The sequence below is a fragment of the Callithrix jacchus genome, chromosome 9, assembly GCF_049354715.1.
Source record: "Callithrix jacchus isolate 240 chromosome 9, calJac240_pri, whole genome shotgun sequence".
NCBI classification, from domain to species: domain Eukaryota; kingdom Metazoa; phylum Chordata; class Mammalia; order Primates; family Cebidae; genus Callithrix; species Callithrix jacchus.
Window position 1 is genome coordinate 7,885,765 of NC_133510.1, and position 18,819 is coordinate 7,904,583.

Here is an 18,819-nt window from a genome sequence, read left to right on the forward strand (position 1 = left end):
GCACAAGCACCAATGCCAAGTGAGAATCCAGTGGCTTGCTACCAGGCACCCAGAGGTGTGTCTAAATGTAGAATCAGGAAACCTCCTTTGTTCCATGTTCTGTGTTCCAAGTTCCTAATCCAGGAGAGTGGGTGCCTCAGATGCCTGCAGATCTTCTTGGGCGTGGAGCAGAGAGGGCCTTCCTGTACCAGGATCTACAAACAGAAGGGGTTGTGCAATTCAGGCTGCCACACCTGGGAAACAGGTTTTCCAAATGCCTGGAGATCTGCCTGAGCATGGAGCAGAGAGGATCTCACTATATTATGATCTATGTCCATAAGTGCTGGGGCAGCTCAGGCTGCTGAAGCAGATGGCTGGGTGCTCAGAATGTCTGGTGATCTGCCTGAGTATGAACAGAGAGGGTTTCCTTGCACCAAGATCTCTGGACAGTCTTGATGGTCCTAGTGAGCAATTCTCCAAAAGTCTAGAGATCTGTCTGAGTATAGATCAGAGAGAGTTGCACAAAGGTCTCTGCACAGGATGGGTGGGGCGACTCTGGATGCTGAACTAAGCAAGCAGGTGCTCTGAAACACCTGGAGATTTTCCTGGGTGTGTAGCAGAGAGGGTTGCTCTGCATCAGTCTCTACACAGGAAAGGTAGGTGGCTCAAGCTACCAAAACAGGAGAATGGGTGCGCTGAATGCCTGGAGATCTGCCTGGGCATGGAGCAGAGAGACCCTCTCTGTGATATAATATATATCTAGAAAGGGTGATGTAACTCAGGCTTCTGGTCCAGGCAAGCAAGTGCTACAAATGCCCAGATTTCTGCCTAGGGGTGGAGCAGGGAGGGCTCTCCTGCACCACAGTCTCAGAAGAGGAGGATGGGGCACCCAGCAATGGCACACATAGATCAGTTCCCGATTGCCAAGCTGGCCCTTCTGCTGTTCAGAAGAAACTGCAACTGCAGCAGCTCTCCTCCTGCCTGTGATGCAGGAGAGCACAATTCCAGTGCTTACTGCTGAGGCACTTTTCACAGTTCTGGCTGTGGAGGCCCCCACCCCACTCCAGAGAAGATGCTCCAATCTCCAGCCCAAGACTAAAGCGCCTCTGCAGCCATTCTGTTAGTGTACCAAAGAATGGCTGACTTTGTATGCACCCAGATTTAAAATGATGTCCTGCTCTCATCCAGGGTATGGGAAAATGTCTGCCACTTTTCCTGGTGTCTTTCCTTCACAGCATCTCCAAACCTCTCCCTAAGTTAACTCCAGGGCTTAGGAGAAGCCAAATGCTCTCTCTTGGCCTGGGTTGCCTGGATCTCCAGTGGAAAGGTGAGTCACAGAGGGAAACTCTGCCTCTCTCACATACTGGGGCTTCACTTACTTTTATCAACTGGAAGCCATCACAGGGCTGTTTAAAACCGTCACAGTAGTTTGCCAGATTATATTATGTTTATTTTTTTATGTGATAAGAAAAAACAAATTACTGCTTGTATTTTGTGTGTTTGCTTTAACTTTTTATAAATTTATTTTTGATGAACATATTGGTACACAGTAGATCAGGGCAGGGGAGAAATCTTGATACTTTGCCACAGATAGTTTAAAAAGTATAGCCAATCTGGCTAGCCTGACTAGAAATTCTTGGCCTGAAAGTAATAGCCTGAGCCAAAGACTGGTTGATAGGAATGTTTTCAATGACAAGGCAGTTAAAATTTGGAGGAGTTTGTTAGTATTTGGAGCTATAGGTATTCTGCTATCCATGGTACTGAACCATCATTTCTCACGAAGGGCTAGTCATGTCTTCCAACCTTGGAATACTGGTAACTACAGACCAACATTTCTCAGAAATTCTCAATCAAGAGAAAAAGAACCAATGGTGGTATATATTTGAGAAATATGAGGAAAAGAGAAAAACTGATGCAGGTAAAGAGGCATTATACAGATAGACTGCAGAAAAGAAAAATAGATGCTTTGCTAATTTATTTACTAAGAAAATACAGCGATTCTTACCAAAATGCCAAAGAACAACTGATTTATATTCAATACAGTGCAAAGCAGCATCACTGTTGACATTAATAGATAAGTTATTTTTGAAAGAATGACAGAAGAGATTGCCACACAGAGATTTTATGACTGATGCCATGTCAGTTCAGTTATACAAAATTTTTATACTTTTCTTTTGTTTGTTTTGTGAAGCTATGGCAAATAATAAAAAATCATGACTTATGGGTCATAATTAAATTAATAATTTCACATACTTTTGAAAGATCTGTCATATTTTTGATAGCTAGAATTATTATTATCCTATTATAGTTGGATATATAGTCTATTACCCTCTATCAGCCTCTTGCCCACATGTTATGAATACGGGAGATGCTCCATACATGATAGTGACTGAATAAGTTTGTCAGATCTTCTCTGCTAAGTTAGGGAAAAACAGGGGACACTGGTGTCTTTAGAAATTATACCAATAGACCACCTTGAGGAGAGAAGGTAGACCTTAGGGCTATGTCCTGCAGCAGAGATGTGAATGCTTCTTTGCAAAAACTCCCATTATTTTGAAATTGTCTGGCTGTACCTGTGATTTCTGCAACCTAAAATGGCCAAATTTTTATGGATATAGTATAATTTATTTAATCAAACTCCTATAATTGCTTAATTTCATTGTTTCACATTTTTTGTGATAATCAGTGATTCATTGAACATCCCCATAGCTAAATCTTTGCAACCATACAATAGCACTTTCAAATTTCAAAGCATTTCACAGACATTCGCTTGATTGAAATTTTAGTAGTTCTTGAGAAACATCAACCAGATTTGGCCAGCTTGTTGAAAAGGCTACCATAAATTAAGTGATGTTTAAGTAGGTCCGTGTTTTATTTAACACAATAACACCTATATACGTGGAAAAAATTCCCACGCATTTATGTGAATAATGCTTTTGACATTATCTGTGAAAAATGTTCAGTGGCCAAGTAGATTTGTAAACTCCTGTTGAAAGCAGTGTCCCCTTTTCTAGGGAATACTGATCTTTACTACTTTACCATTCGCCTGAATAGAAAATAAAGAACTTACTTGTCCTCAGTCATTACATTTACTTATATGAGAGACCAAATGAGTTTATTTTAGTTGCACTTTGTTGCTTATGTATGAAAACCAAAGTGTTGAATAAAAACCTAAAAGTATTTTGAAATTTTAATTGAAATTGAAAATTAGAGCATTTGAACTTAATATATTTCAGCTGAGTTTACGTTTGCTTTCAACTGAAAAGATAATAGTTAAACATTGTTAAAAGTGTACTGCAGTTGTGCTAATATTTGTTACAATTTATTTCTAGAAATATGGGATATAATTCTGCAAAGGGCACTTTACTGGACTACTCATTTTCAAGAGAGCAAATTCTGTAAATCCTGCATAAAAAGAAGAACCGAAGATATGCATATTAATGGGGAATTCAGTGGCTGCATTGTGACCAAGACACCACACATTCAGCAAAAGGACAGAACACTTTAGAGGATTTTGAAACTTAAGGCACAGAATAACATTCTGTTTTAAAAACAAATGAACAAACAAAAACAGCTGCTAACTGCCAATGGCATTTTTTCACAGAACCAGGAAAAAAAAAACTATTTTAAATTTACATAGAATAAGAAGAGTCTGAATAGCCAAGGCAATTCTAAGCAAAAAGAACAAAGCTGGAGGTATCACACTACCCAATTTCTAACTATACTGCAGGTTACAATAATCAAAACAGCATGGTATTGGCACAGAAACCGATACACAGACAAAAAGAACAGAATAGAGAGCCCAGAAATGACGTCACATGCCTACATCCATCTGATTTTCAACAAAGCTGGCAAAAACAAGCAATGAGGAAACGACTCCCTATTCAATGAACGGTGTTAGAATAACTGGTTAGCCATATGTGGAAGACTGAAACTGGACCCCTTCCTTACACCATACACAAAAATCAACTCAAGATGGATTAAGGACTTAAAGCCTAGAACTATTAAAATCCTGGAAGACAACCTAGGCAATACCGTCTGGGATATAGAAACAGGCAAAGATTTCATGGTGAAGACATATTGAATCTATTAAACTAACGAGCTTCTGTACAGCAAAACAACAACAACAAAAGCAAATAAATGAAAATCATCAACAGAGTAAACAGACAACCTACAGAATGGGAGAAAATTTTTACAAATCTGTATCTGACAAAAGTGTAATATCCAGCATCTATAAGCAACTTAAATTTACAAGCAAAAAACAACAGTATTAAAAGGTGGGCAAAGAACATGAGCAGACACTTTTCTATAAAAGACATACAAGCAGTTAACAAGTATATGAAAAAAGCTCAGCATCACTGATCATTAGAGAAATGCAAATCAAAACCACAATGAGATGTGGACTCACACCAATCAGAATGGCTACTATCCAGAAGTCAAAAAATAACAGATACCGACAAGGTTGCAGAGAAAAGGGAATGCTTATACATTGATTGTGGGAGTATAAATTAGTTCAACCATTGTGGAAGAGAGTGTGGCAATTCCCAAAACAGCTAGAAATAGAACTATCATTTGACCCCACAATCCCATTTCTGGATATATACCCAAAGGAATAAATTGTTCTGTCATAAAGGCACATACACATGTATGTTAATCGCAGCACTATTAATAATAGCAAAGATATAGAATCAACCTAAATACCCATCAACAGTAAACTGCATAAAGAAAATGTGGCATATATTCTGCAAACTACTGCAGAAATGGAAAACCAAATACTGCATGTTCTCACTTATAGGTGTGAGCTAAATGATGAGAACACATGGACACATAGAAGGGAACAACGGACACTGGACCCTACATCAGGGTGGAGGGTGAGAGGAGGAAGAAGATCAGGAAAAATAACAAATGGGTACTAGGATTATAATTTCTGGGTGATGAAATAATGAGTTTGTCTATATAACTAACCTGCACACATACCCCTGAGCTTAAAATAAAAGCTAAAAAAAAAAGCAAAATCAGAAACAAAAAAACAACTACTGAGCTTTCATAATGAATGTTAATGTCTAAAGAAGGTTGACTGGGGACAGGCACGGTGGCTTATGGTAATCCCAACATTTTGGGAAGCCAAGGAGGGCGGATCATATCCAGGATGATCAAGAGATCGAGACCACCCTGACTAACATGGTGAAACTTCATCTCTACTAAAAATACAAAAAGTTAGCTGGACACTGTGGCACGTGCCTTAGTCCCAGCTGCTGGAGGCTGAGGCAGGAGAATTGGTTGAACCTGGAAGGAAGAGGTTGCAGTGAGCTGAGATAGCGCCACTGCATTCCAGCCTGGGTTACAGAGCAAGACTCCATCTCAAAAATAAATAAATAAATAAATAAATCAAAAGTTGATTGGCCATGGAACATTCTTAAGATTATTAACACCATGTTATAATATGCAGTATGCTATGGAGACTAGACATGCTTCTCTAGATTGAAAAAGCAGGTGTAAAAGAAATAATAAAGTAAGAGTAGTAAAAAATAACTTTTGTCTAGATTCCAAAACCTTGCACAAAGTTTTTCTCATATTTGTATTTTCCAAGGTAAGAAGCCAAAGGTAAGATAATAACTTTGAAATTATCTGAATTTGTAGCACTATAGAAAAACCATGAATTTCTTATCATGTTTTCATTTGCTTTGAAAATTGCATTCACATATAATTTGCCATATCAAATCATAACAATTATTGGAACAATTGAAATTATAATGTTCTTTTAAAATAAGATCTATCTTAGTCTGGCAATTTGGTTGCACACCTCCTAAAGTATTTTAATTACAGAGGAGAAAATTGAATAAGGCTCCTTATGTGAAATTTTTGAAAAGTTGAAGTGAGAAAAAGATCAAATAATTCATATTTTGAAGGGAGATAACTAATTGTGTGGTATAGTTTTCCAAAAGGTATAATTTTTTAAGGCAAATTCTTCCCAAAGTGAGCAAAATAACTAATCAATTGCTCCTGAGATGAAGAGGGGTGACCCTCACTCTTCTCCTCTCCGAAACCCAGGTCCATTTGTTTAGGGACTAAAGGCAAAGTTTTGGTGGGACACAATTTTGATTTTTAGAGTCTAACATGGCAGTGTTCAGGCAAATGTCCCTGAGGGAAATATCCACTTTTTAAGTTGAAGACCAACTGGTTGTTCCTGGGACAAGCCCCTACGCCACCCTTGCTCTATGACTGCAAACAGTAACCATTCTGTCCTCTGAGTGGCTAGAAGTTCACAAAATTGATCACACATTTTTCATTGAGGTCAATATCAAAATATTGAATACAATTTTTAGGCACTAATTACTATTTCCATATATTCTATGAAAATTCTGTCTTCAACAGAGTCAGATCTTTTTAGCATCATTTCAGAATTCAGCTTCAGTGTGATGCAAATATTTTAATTCATTCATTCATTTACCTTTAATTGACGCATAAAAATTGTATATATTTATACTGTATGACATACTTTTTTGATATATTTGTATATTGTGGAATGGTTAAATCAGGTGGATTAACACTGCATTACCTCACACACTTTCTTTTGTGTACGTGGTGGGAACACTTGGCATCTACTCTTAGAAACTTTCAAGTGTACAATGTATTGTTACTAAGCATCCATGATGTACAATAGATCTCTTGAACTTACTCTTCCTGCCAAACTAAAACTTTGTGTTCTTTGACTGACACCTCCCAAATGGTTCAAATACTGATGCATGACAAAGACACATAGGCACACCCGCCACCACCACCTTTAAGAGATACTTGGATGCAGCAAACCACAATGGCACGTGTATACCTAGGTAACAAACATGCACATTCTGCACATGCACCCCAGAATTTAAGTATAATTTTAAAAAGGAGAGACTTGTCACGTCTTATCTTTGCAGTAACATTTCAGAACCCTTCTGTACTCTCAAATTTTTCTTCCAGCCCTCCTGTCAAGGAAGAATTTGCCTGTTTAGTGTTCAGAATCCCTTGGCTGCTATCACAGTACACACGTCCAACAGAGCCCTACCCTCCCACCCACTCCCTTGAGTCTTTGTTGCTGTCTTCTGCCATCCTTCTTCTGATTGCTAGATTTCCGTCTTATTTCATTCCTCCCTCTGCTATCTCTGTAGGGGATACTCTCTGAAACTGTGATTTAGTTACCAACTATCTATGTGCCAAAAACCTCTCAAATCTGTATGTCTAGGCTTGCTATTATCTCTGCATGCCAGATTTGTATGTTTAACTGCCTACCTGAAAAGCCTACTTGAGTGTCGGAAAGGCACTTCAAACTCAAGACTCTTAAACTAAAAGTTCACATCTTGCCCTTAATTGGCATTTGGTATTTCTCTGTTTCAGAAAACAAATGGTCCACCGTCCATCCATTTGTACAATCCAGAAATGTGGAAATCACCTTCAACTCCTCTTTCTTGCCTAAGTTATCATCAGGTCCTGTTGTTTCTGATCTCTTGAATGGCTCTTGATTCCGTCCACATTTCTCTCTCACCTTGCCTGAGCTCCTAGCATGGTCTCCTCTTACACTCATCCAGACGTTTTCTACATTGCACTCAGAACGTTTTTCAATGTATAAAACAGGTCATGTTGCTCTCTGCCTCAAACCCTTTAATGACACAAATGACTATATGTGGCCTGCATTTGATTCTACATTAACCTTGAGAGCCTTTCTAGTCTCATTCCTTCTGCTTTCCCCTTTGTTTGCTGTACTCCCCCCATAAGTATCTTTCAGTTTCTTAACTGAATTGGTCTTCCTTTCACTGTGAGATTTGTGCCTATGCTCTCTTCTTTGATCTTCCTACTCTAGCCTCTAATTTGCATATTCCCATTCATCGTTTGGATTTGCGTGCATGTATCAGGTCCTCAGGAAAGCCTTCTTAGATCATTATCGTCCTGCCCTGACTTGGCAAAGTCCTTCTGTGAAACATTCTCAGAACATGTAATAATTTCCCTCTTAACAGTCTCTTAGCTTTTATCAATATTCAAACATGTTTCATTATGTCATAAGTCCCTACCTTTCCCACTAGCCTAAAACTCCATGAACACAGAGACCAAGTGTGTTTATCTCAAGCCCTAGCACAGTGCCTCATACATGATAAGCACTCATGGTTGTCTTTCGAATGGATGAATATGAGCTTCCCAAGATTCGACAAACACTGCCCTATCCAAATGGTGTGGCAAACACTCATCACTGTCTTCTTCATTGTCCTCAATATCCGATTCCTACAATAATTATGATTTTTAGTGGGCACAGGAATGCTGAGCAGTAATTATCAGCTTTTGTACTTATTAGTTTTCTTTGCAGCTAGGTATGGTTATGTGACCAGCTCCTAGACACCAGGAGGCAAGAAGAAAATAAAACTTTTAGAAAGTGTTCTTAAAGGAAAGGAATGCATTTTTTGGCAAACATCTTCTCCTTCTTACTGACTGGAATGGAAATGGAAATGCTGACATTCCAGTACTTGTCTTAGACCATGGGCTGGGCCTGATCACGGAAGCCCTGCATGGAGAGGCTGCAAGACAGAATGAACCCAAGTTCCTGGCACCACGGAGCACAATCCAGGCGTCGATGGCCGCTTTAATTGTGTAGGGAAGATATAAACTTCTATCTTATTTGAAGCAGTAATATTTTGTGTTGTCTGTCACTTTTGTTTACTGTAATAATAATATAATAACAGTCAATACCCCATTAGGATGATCAGATTTAGCAAATAAAAATGCATACAGCTGGGAAATGGTTTTATTTGTTATTTATCTGAACTTTAATTTAACTGAGTGTCTGGTATTTTACCTGGGAAAACCTAACTCCAAATTTATATACATTTAGGTGAAATTTGAATAAAATCTTTGAGTTTCAAGAATGAAGAGAATTTTAAAAAACCAAGGAAAGGAGTGGATAATCCTAAGGTAGCACGGTGGAATAACTCTCAAATTGGCCTCAGACTTCCCCGGAACATGAGATACTATGTTTGGAAAGATGCTAGAAAGTTCTGAGACAAAGGATTGAGAACCTAAAGCAGCCAAAGTGTGATTTAAATGTGAGTATGGAATAACTAGTCTAGGAACAAAAATCAAACCACTGTGTAAGAACAATCTAACTGGTGAAATATACAAAGAATTTAAATTAAAACTAGGAGCTAGAAAATTAAGAATATTATCATGAATAGTTTTCATTATAAGTACATATCCATAATGAGACAATATAATTAAAAAGTGTAAACATTGCAAAAGAAGAGATAAAGCTAACAATTTTCATGGATATGACTAAGAAAAATTCCAAGATAACTAATTGAAAAACTACTAGAATTAATAAGATAATTTAATATAGCAATTATATATGAGAAAGACATGCAAATATTAATAGTTTTTCTATACATCAGCAGGATCCAATTAGAAATTTTAATGGAATTTGAAAGCTCATTAAAAGTGGAAGACAATGATAAAATACTTAGAAATAAGCTTACCAAACATTGTATAAGACTTAAGAAAAAAACTGAAAATGAAGTGAAGTACAAGAAAGACCTTAATAAATGAAAAGACACATCATCTTCTAGGATGCAAAGTTAATTAGTTTGACAATCTCAGTTTGCTTCAAATTAATTTATAAGTATATTGCATCCCAAGTCAATATTCAACCCCCTCTGCCAAAACAAACCAACTTTATAAAATGTAATAAGCTAATTCTAGGTATTTATTTGGAGTAGTTTATAAATAAGAACAGTGACAAATATTTTTTTAAAAGGGGAACACTTAAACATTCATCAATTTCAATGCTAAAACAGTAATGAGAACAATGTATGGCATTAGTGAAGAATGAACAAATTGAACAGTGAAATATAATCAAAAAGTTATAAAGAAACCCACGTGTATAGGAAAATCTATTTTACAATAAATTCATCGTTTCAAATAAATGAAATAGTGGTTATTGCAATAAATAGTGTCACACCTGAGAGGATTTCTAACTCAAATCACGCACAGGAATACATGTGGATTCATTAAAGTTCTAAACCCAAAAGTCACAGACCTATAAAATTATTAGAAGAATGTCTAGGAGGTTATTTTATAATCTGAGCTGGGCAAGGCCTTGTTTAATAAGATATAAAATGCAGGTACCATAAAGGAACAGAGGACAAATTTGAAAGAAAGCAGATTAACGGATGTTCAAAGCAGGGCTTTGCAGCATTCCCTGGACTCATACCTACTACAGTGAGGCCTTGGAAAGTTATGTGACCTTGAAGACGCGGCTCAGTTTTCTTACCCGTAATGTATGTAGGCATACAAATACCTTCCCCATAGGGTTGTTAGGAAGATCAAATATGTTAACATTTGTAAAGAACAGTAGAACAAACCTAGCACATAGTAAGTATTTGTTAGCTAAACTTAACAAATAAGCCTTGTGTATGGGGTCAAATTATAAACAAAATAACAAAACTAGCAAAGTACTGTGGAAGTATGAGCACAACAAAAATAGCAAAGGCTGACTACTTGTATTTGTAAAGAGCTTCTACAAGTCAAAACGCAAACAATAACAAATATGCGAAAGGCATAAACAGGTAAATCAAAGTTACTGAAATTCAAGAGGCTGAGTCTTACTGTAGTCTCTGACAATTGGGAAAACACAAATTTAAATAGGGTGAAATGACTACAGCTTTAAGAAGAAAGCACCTGATGCCTGAGGAAGGCATCTCTCCTTCCCAGATGAGATGGTAGCCATCCTCACATCTGACTTCAAGACTAAGGTGATCCTCTTTCACGCACCCATTTTTTTGTGTGTTTACAACAGCTACGGAACTCACCAGCTCCTGATTTGTTTAATTATTCTGTGTGCATGTCTCCCAAAACATGTCAGCACCTAAAGGATCCAGGCCATCACTAGTTTATTTCTCTAGGACTGGCACATAGCAGAGACTTAATAAATCGTTGTAAATAAAGAGTGAATATTTTTTTTAAAAATTATGCTTCTTTATTTTCATGGATAACTACAAATTGATTCCATGGTAGGTAATAGGCCCACTCCTACTTAAAACATGATCAACATAACGTTTTCAAATATTAAAGGAAAATGGAATACCAATCAAATGCCATTAAAAAAATTTTCATCTTTATACTCCAATAGAAAAGCTTCTTCAAAACCTTGTTAAATGTGTGAATTTTGATGTTCTACAGATATATGATTTAAATTAGAATACATTCTATGTAAATAAATAAGAATAGATTTCACTGCAAAGGTAATATCTATGCCATACTTCATATTCTTGCAACATTTATTTGAGAATATTCTGTTACAACTTAAAAGGCCAGAAGATGCTGCTAATTGGAAATGCTGTCCAGCAATGTCAGGGATGCTTCTCCTTGCAGGCTGCTTGTCCTAATAACCGGACATATTTTTGAAGGCTAATGAATTTTCTTTTGATCATCAGATTCTCCTCTAACTTGTGCCCTTAAATTCTTGGCTGGAGAAATGATGAAAGTTAAAGGACAGGATGGAGCTACAATAAGTCTCCCAGTTGCATTCTCTCTCATCGTCAGTATTCATGGCATGGACGATGAGTCATCTCAGTGGAGTAGGGAAGTAATTAAGATATTGACAGGCAAAAGCGATGGCTAGGAATGAACCTGTGATTATCCTATTACTTGTATTTCTCAGCATCATGTTGAAAGAAAAGAGGAACTCTAAAACCAAGGAAATCTGAAGTGTCATTGCACAAATAAAAAAAAAATTCTAGGTTCTTCAAATTATGTTATGGATGTGAATAAATCAAAATGTTGGCATTCATCTTAAAACTTAAGTAATTAGTAACATTGGGTTCACGTTTAGAATAGGGACTAATACCTGATTATCCCAAAATATGTAAGTGCTTAGAACTTTCTAGCTTTTCTTTTTTTCAGGGTGATCTAATATTGTTTTAACAGTGTAACCTGCCTCAGTTTACACTTCTATGAGAGAGAAGCTATAATTAAATATGGAATACATTTCGGATTGCAAGCTATTTTATATTTTACCAGTTTATTTCTTCCATCTTAACACTTTATGAAACATGCATTTAAAAGATAATTAATGATATAATTTTACAAGATTAGTAAATTGTAGAAACTCCAAGAAACCTCAGAGAGCCTCTCTCCAGTCATCTTGTTTTATAGAAAAGAAATCTGAAGACCAGGAAGGGTAAGGAATTTATGGGAGGTTCACAGTAATTAGTGAGAAGTAGGTTAGGGCTTAGTGCTCCTCTCTCTTAGACTGGGTCACTTTCCATCAGTTGGCCCTGTCTTCTTCCCAGTTTTTGCCTCAGTTTCATTAAAATCCTTCTCTCCTAGAATGTAAAATATATTTTCTTTCTCATCTTCTCCTCAAAAAGTTAAACAAACACATAAATCCCCTTTGCATATCAACATGATCATAACTTTTTAAAATTTAGGGAGAGAGGATGTACAATGGGATACATACATACAAACTGATAGATGTGACAATCTCATTATCTGGAGGAGAAATGGTCTTTGTTTTATGTGACATGGGTCTCACATTTTAATCCATTTCTTCTGCTATAGTACTCAATGCTTTGTGCTTTCTTTGATAAATCACTAAATATTTACCCTTTCAAAATATTTAATAATGTATTGCTGAGCTTCTTCTTTATTATAGCAAACATTTCCTACATATGCAAAGGACTTGGAATTAGCCACTAATAAGATGAGCCTGAAAACCTGGGCTCATATCTCTACGATGTCACTTTGTAGCATGTGTTTGTAGCATGTGTTTTGTGCACATCTGCTATCTATCTAAACCCTAATTTCTTCTGTGAAAAATGAGAACACTACTATCTGGAGGAATGGAAAAAAATGTATTTTGTCTGAACTTTATCCTGTGGCCTTTTCTAACGTCAAAACTGCCAAATAATTGGCAGTTACTGGGTTCAACCTACTATATAAAACATTAAACCCAAAGTTGGGATTTGGTTATGGATAATTTTTATAACTCTTTTTCAAGTTTTTTTTTGTGGATTTTATTCATCATAAAGCCATATTTGTACCAAGTCATCACTGTAATATTTATGTAGTGGTTACCATGTTGTTATATATAAATTTTTGGTTCTGCAAAGAAAAAGAGAAGTCAGTACTGGGACAAAGGATCTCTCAGCAAAGCAATTATTTTTACTTACTGCAGAAAGGGTACCCTCATTAGCAGTCTTGCCTTGAGAGTACAGCAAACAAAGGAAAAGCAGACATATTTATCCCTTATGCATTTGAGGTTGTCCTTACTGCTGTGTCTGGTATCTGTTGGTTGAAGCCAGGCCTCAACAATCTAAACTAAAACCTGATTGGCTAACAATGGAAACCTTTTCTAAACAGGTAAAAGCAATGGAGTACAAACAGGAAGTCCAAATAAGGAAGGGGCGTAGGCTATGAGCTGGGACATGCCTGTGAGCACATCCAGCACAGATATCTTGGTTAAAATACAAGGACATAGAGTACTACGTGCCTGTGAGCATGTTTAACAGCTACATAGGATAGGGCTTAACAAAGAGCTACTAGCAAAAAACAAGAAGGCTTCAAAGTGTTTAAAACAAACTAATATTTCTAACACTTATGATTTTGCTTAAGAAAGAAAACTTTGAAGAAGAACTTTTCTACTTCCCACAATTGTAAGCTTTTTCGATCGTCTCAAATGTCCTGAAACAATTAGTACAAACAAACAAACAGAAACAAACAAAAAAAGTTAAAACCTTTTGTACTATTATGACGTCTCCTTTCCTTTTGCAATCACCTTTGACAGAGGTTAAGAATGAATTACAACAAAAAAATTGTAAATCTTAAGTCCTCAATTTGGCAAAATCCACTCCTACTTCCTGGGACAAGTTATTTTGGATGCTTCAAAGTTTCATTTAGCAATTCCACGGCAGAGGAAATATCTTAAATGAAATAATTCTTTTTTTCCTAAATGGGAAAGCCTCTTATTTGTTTTGTTTCATTGTTCTCATGACTAGATAATAATAATAATAGCTAAAATTTAATAAATTATTTTCATGTATCAGGTGTTGTTCTAAGCATGTCATGCCTATGAGATAGGTCTAATCCCATCACACTTTAAAAAGGAAGAACTGAAGTAGAGAAAGCAAATAACTTGCCCAAGATCACAGAACTAGTTAAAGCCACTCAAGAATGTAACAATGTCATGTTTGAACTTTGCACACTCTTCTACTTCACACTAGGTGTCACAGGGCTTTAAAAATAAGGTTCCTTTAATAATGATAAATAATACAGTAAATTATTGGGGTGAGAAATAGACATAGACTCCAAAATAAACACACAATTGTGATGCAGAATAATACACTTTTATTTTGCTTTCTTCTTCTCTACCTGACCAGTCAATAACAACCTGCTGGCAAATCAAACCCGGCTATGCATAGGTTTCTGAGACACCTCTCTAGGATCACAGCGTTTGGCACTTACTGCTATTCAGGCACCAGTTGTACTATATCTATTTTACGGTCAACCTTTGTTTAAGGTCTTATTTTGCTATGTGAGTCCTTCCTATTCCCCCTCTAGCTAACTTTCTCCTATCTCTCTTTTTTTACTTCCTTCTCTTTCTTTAAAAAGTACATTTATTGCACTACGACTATGTTCTAGCCAGCGCGCTAGAGCTTAAATGAATTAAATATCACAATCACCGCTTTCAAGGATTTACAGCCCAGAAGGAAAGATAAGAAAATAAGTAAGTTCAATGAAATATTATATCTAGGCCGGGCGCGGTGGCTCACGCCTATAATCCCAGCACTTTGGGAGGCCGAGGCGGGTGGATCACGAGGTCAAGAGATCGAGACCATCCTGGTCAACAAGATGAAACCCCATCTCTATTAAAAATACAAAAATTAGCTGGGCATGGTGGTGCACGCCTGTAGTCCCAGCTACTCCGGAGACTGAGGCAGGAGAATTGCTTGAACCCAGGAGGCGGAGGTTGTGGTGAGCCGGGAGCTGAGATCGTGCCATTGTACTCCAGTCTGGGTAACAACAGCGAAACTCCGTCTCAAAAAAAAAAAGAAGAAGAAGAGGAGGAAATATCATATCTAGATGTATTTACAAGATAGGGGTGTAAAAGGTACTGTGGTTCTACATAGAAAGTCATCATTGTTTAGAGAAGCATTTAAAGGGAAACTGATGATGCTGTGTGAAATTTGCTTTAAAATACTACACTGATGAAAAACAGACCAAAGAGAAATAGACAAATAATAGTGGCCAAATTTGCTAACTGCTTAAGCTGGGTGCTCATTGTATGGATATTCATTATACCATGGTCTCTAATTTTGCACTTATTTGAAATTTTTTATTAAAGTGTTTAAAAAGTACATCAGCAGCAGCAGTACAGCTCACATTTATTGCATGCTTACTATGTGGTAGATACTGAGTGCTTTTTCTGTACTAACTCATTCGACTCTTACAAACACCCCATGAGGTAGGAACTACTGTTGTACCCATTTTGCAGGTGAGAAAACTGACACAGAGGGTCCATTAACGTGACCAAATTCACAGAACACTAAGCACTGAAAGATAGGCAGTGTGACCACAAGTTTTGCTCATTTAACCACCACGTTATATTGCCTCTCCAGTGTAATTATAATAACATGTTGAATGATGATAGTTTCAGGGTTGGGGCTAAATAATTTACATGTAGTGTTTCATCTAATCACTGCAAAAATATGAGGACTTAAGTCTTAAGGAGCCATTCAATGGTGGCATGGGTTAGTCAGGAAACGTGGTAAGAAGGGAAGGAAGAGGTGTCTGAGTTGAGTTTCCAAAACTAAATGGCTGTGTTTCAGGGTGAAAAAGGTGTGATCTGATTCCAGGCAGTGGGAAAATCTTGGTAAAATGCACACAGGTGAGGTGCCTTCACACACTGCTGCTAGCACTGGTGGAAGATTAGGTATGAAGTGGCGGGCACAAGAGTGGAACGAGGTTGAATAATCAGGCAGAAGTTGGATTTGGAAGTTCTCATAAAATGCTAAGGAACTGGAGCACTGCTTCATAAGTTATGAAAGAGGCAATATCAGACTTAAATTTTAAAAAGGCACCCTGGGAGTCCTGAAGAGTATGAGTCAGAGGGGACACTGTCTTATGAATTTCAAAAATTCATCCTGTGGCCTGGATGACTTGAAATTCGCCTGAACTGTTAGAAAGCATGATTTTGTTTTAGCTTCAGTTAAATATTTAGCTATATTTCTTACGTGTAATGAAATTTTTTCCCCAAGAATCTTGGAAAAGAAGGGAAGCAACCTGAATTGCTTCATCTTCTGGCTTGCACTCTTTTCTGACAATTTATAGATGCTATTTCTAATGGGCGGCTTTACTGCTACACTGACCTTTCGTCAAAATTCCTGAGTCTGAAAAATTAGATCACCTCAATTAGCTCCCCTTGATCCTATCATTACTGGAGCATCTTAAAAAGGATAAATGAACTTGTTGGCACAAATGAAGAAAAAGGAGGCTTATTTCAATAAGCACATGAATATCTGCTAAAATTTGTAGCTGATCTTCACCTTTGTTCTTTCCAAATTGCATCTGTTTTGATCTTCTGTGTACTCTATCTTGAAAGACGGATCTAGGATCTAATATGCATTAGTAATGTTCTAAATTTTACATTTTAGAAAATGTGTCATCTGTATGTGAAGTCTTACTCCTGAAGCTTTAAAAAAGTATCACCATTTTTCTACTTTTATTTAAATGTTTAATTTTTATGTGTGTATGGGAAACAGGCAAGGAAGGACTTTAGTATTGCTTTCGTTATGAATAGCATTCAATAAAAGAGGCAAGGTTGGAAGTACATTAGGCTTAGGAAAAAAAAGATGCTAAAGTAAGAATCCGGTTCATTCATAATTCTTTTTTTTTTTTTTTTTTTTTTTTTTTTTGAGCTGGAGTTTCGCTCTTGTTACCCAGGCTGAAGTGCAATGGTGCGATCTCGGCTCACCGCAACCTCTGCCTCCTGGGTTCAGGCAATTCTCCTGCCTCAGCCTCCTGAGTACCGGGATTACGGGCACGCGCGACCATGCCCAGCTAATTTTTTGTACTTTTAGTAGAGACGGGGTTTCACCATGTTGACCAGGATGGTCTCGATCTCTTGACCTCATGATCCACCCGTCTCGGCCTCCCAAAGTGCTGGGATTACAGGCTTGAGCCACCACACATTCATAATTCTTAACCTTCCTCCCAGTACTCCATTGCCTCAGCCTTTGGCTACTGACATATGGCACACTCATTCCTTGAAATGTCATGTGTATTCCTACCTCCAATATTCGGTACATTCCACAAAATTCCATATTCTCCTTTACTCTATGATGTTGATGTGGATCCCATTTTCCCTTCAAATTCTAGACTAATCTTCATCTTCCTCATAAAACCTTCCTTGTCTTCTCTAGTTCTTGTGTGATTGTTCCCTATGCTCTCTTCTGCTGAAGGCTCTGTAGGTAAGACAAACCATATCTATACCTCAGGAACTATATAAATCCAAGCCAGAAGCAACTACAGCAACAGGTAAACACTGAGAGTTGAGCCAGGCAGTTCATTCACTCAACAGATTCTCTGTGCCAGGTACTGGGAATCTAGCTGTGCACCCAAGAGAAATTATGGAGTTAACAAAGCAGTTAATCTATAGTCGTAATTAATTTGTGCTCTAATATGAAGGGCCTGTTTTGATTAAGCATGTTCACATTGTCGCAAGCAGAGAAGCCTTCTGCATTTAATCACTTTGCCTGTGCTATTCAAAGTTCTTGCCCACAAGGAGAGGTAACAAGCTATGCTTGAGTAGAAATGAAGGCTGGGCACAGTGGCTCATGCCTATAATCCCAGCACTTCAGGAAGTCAAGGCAGGCAGATCACAAGGTCAGGATATGGAGACCATCCTTGTTAACATGGTGAAATCCCTTGTCTTCTAAAAATAAAGAAAAATTAGCTAGGTGTGGTGGCAGGTGCCTGTCGTCCCAGCTACTCAGGTGGCTGAGGCAGGAGAATTGTTTGAACTGGGAAGGCAGAGGTTGCAGTGAGCTGAGATTGTACCACTGCACTCCAGCCTGGGCGGCAGAGTGAGACTCCATCTCAAAAAAAAGAAATCAACAGGCTACTTCCTTTATTGAAAAAGTTTTACTAAGAAAAAAACAGCAGCTGAAATTAAGAGTGTGCCTAGTGATGTAGCTGATTTACATTTTGGCACAAGCTTCTTCACATGCGTATTCTACCAAGGTCGCTATCTTATGGCAGACAGGTAACGAACACTTTGCAGATGGGCAGCCAGTTTTCTGACTTCACTTAGGATTGCACTGCTTTAGGCCACACTCCCAGTATTGTTGAGAGATGTCATCTGTAAAGACTCCGGTGACAAAGGCTGTAATTTGAGTGCGTGCATGAAGGAAGGCTGAATCCTACTATTGAAGGCCTTGATGAATCTCGGTTCAGCGTAGACACAAAGGAAAATTTAGGGCAGAACAACACTGAGATCATTCCGTTAGTCACATGGGTTAAGCTCTGCCATCCGTTCTTTTCTAAGAAGGAACTGGAGTGAGGTCAATACTTAGTGTGTGCTCATTAGAGTTGCTTCTTGAACATACTGTGTGTACTGATTTTTTGGGGACCTTGCTAAAAACATGCAGACTCTGATTTAGTAAGTCTGTGGTCGGCCCTAGTTTCTACATTTCTTGTTAGCTTTTAGGTGATTTCAAGGCTGATGACCAGGAGATCACACTGAGAAGCGAGGTTCTGCTTGTGGCACATACAGCATGTCGCACATATCATTAGAACAAATTTTATTCAGTCATTCTCAATGTA

General features: G+C 37.6%; 1 protein-coding gene and 1 long non-coding RNA gene across 2 annotated transcripts in view; one reads left to right on the top strand and one right to left on the bottom strand.

The window, feature by feature from the left end:
• PTPRO (protein tyrosine phosphatase receptor type O) overlaps window positions 1-18,819 on the bottom strand; it is a 287,340-nt gene that overhangs the window by 170,832 nt on the left and 97,689 nt on the right. The window lies entirely within an intron of this gene.
• Window positions 152-3,701, top strand: LOC118144072 (uncharacterized). Its single transcript, XR_004728542.3, has 2 exons — window positions 152-635; window positions 3,312-3,701. It is a non-coding gene; the product is annotated as an uncharacterized LOC118144072 (long non-coding RNA).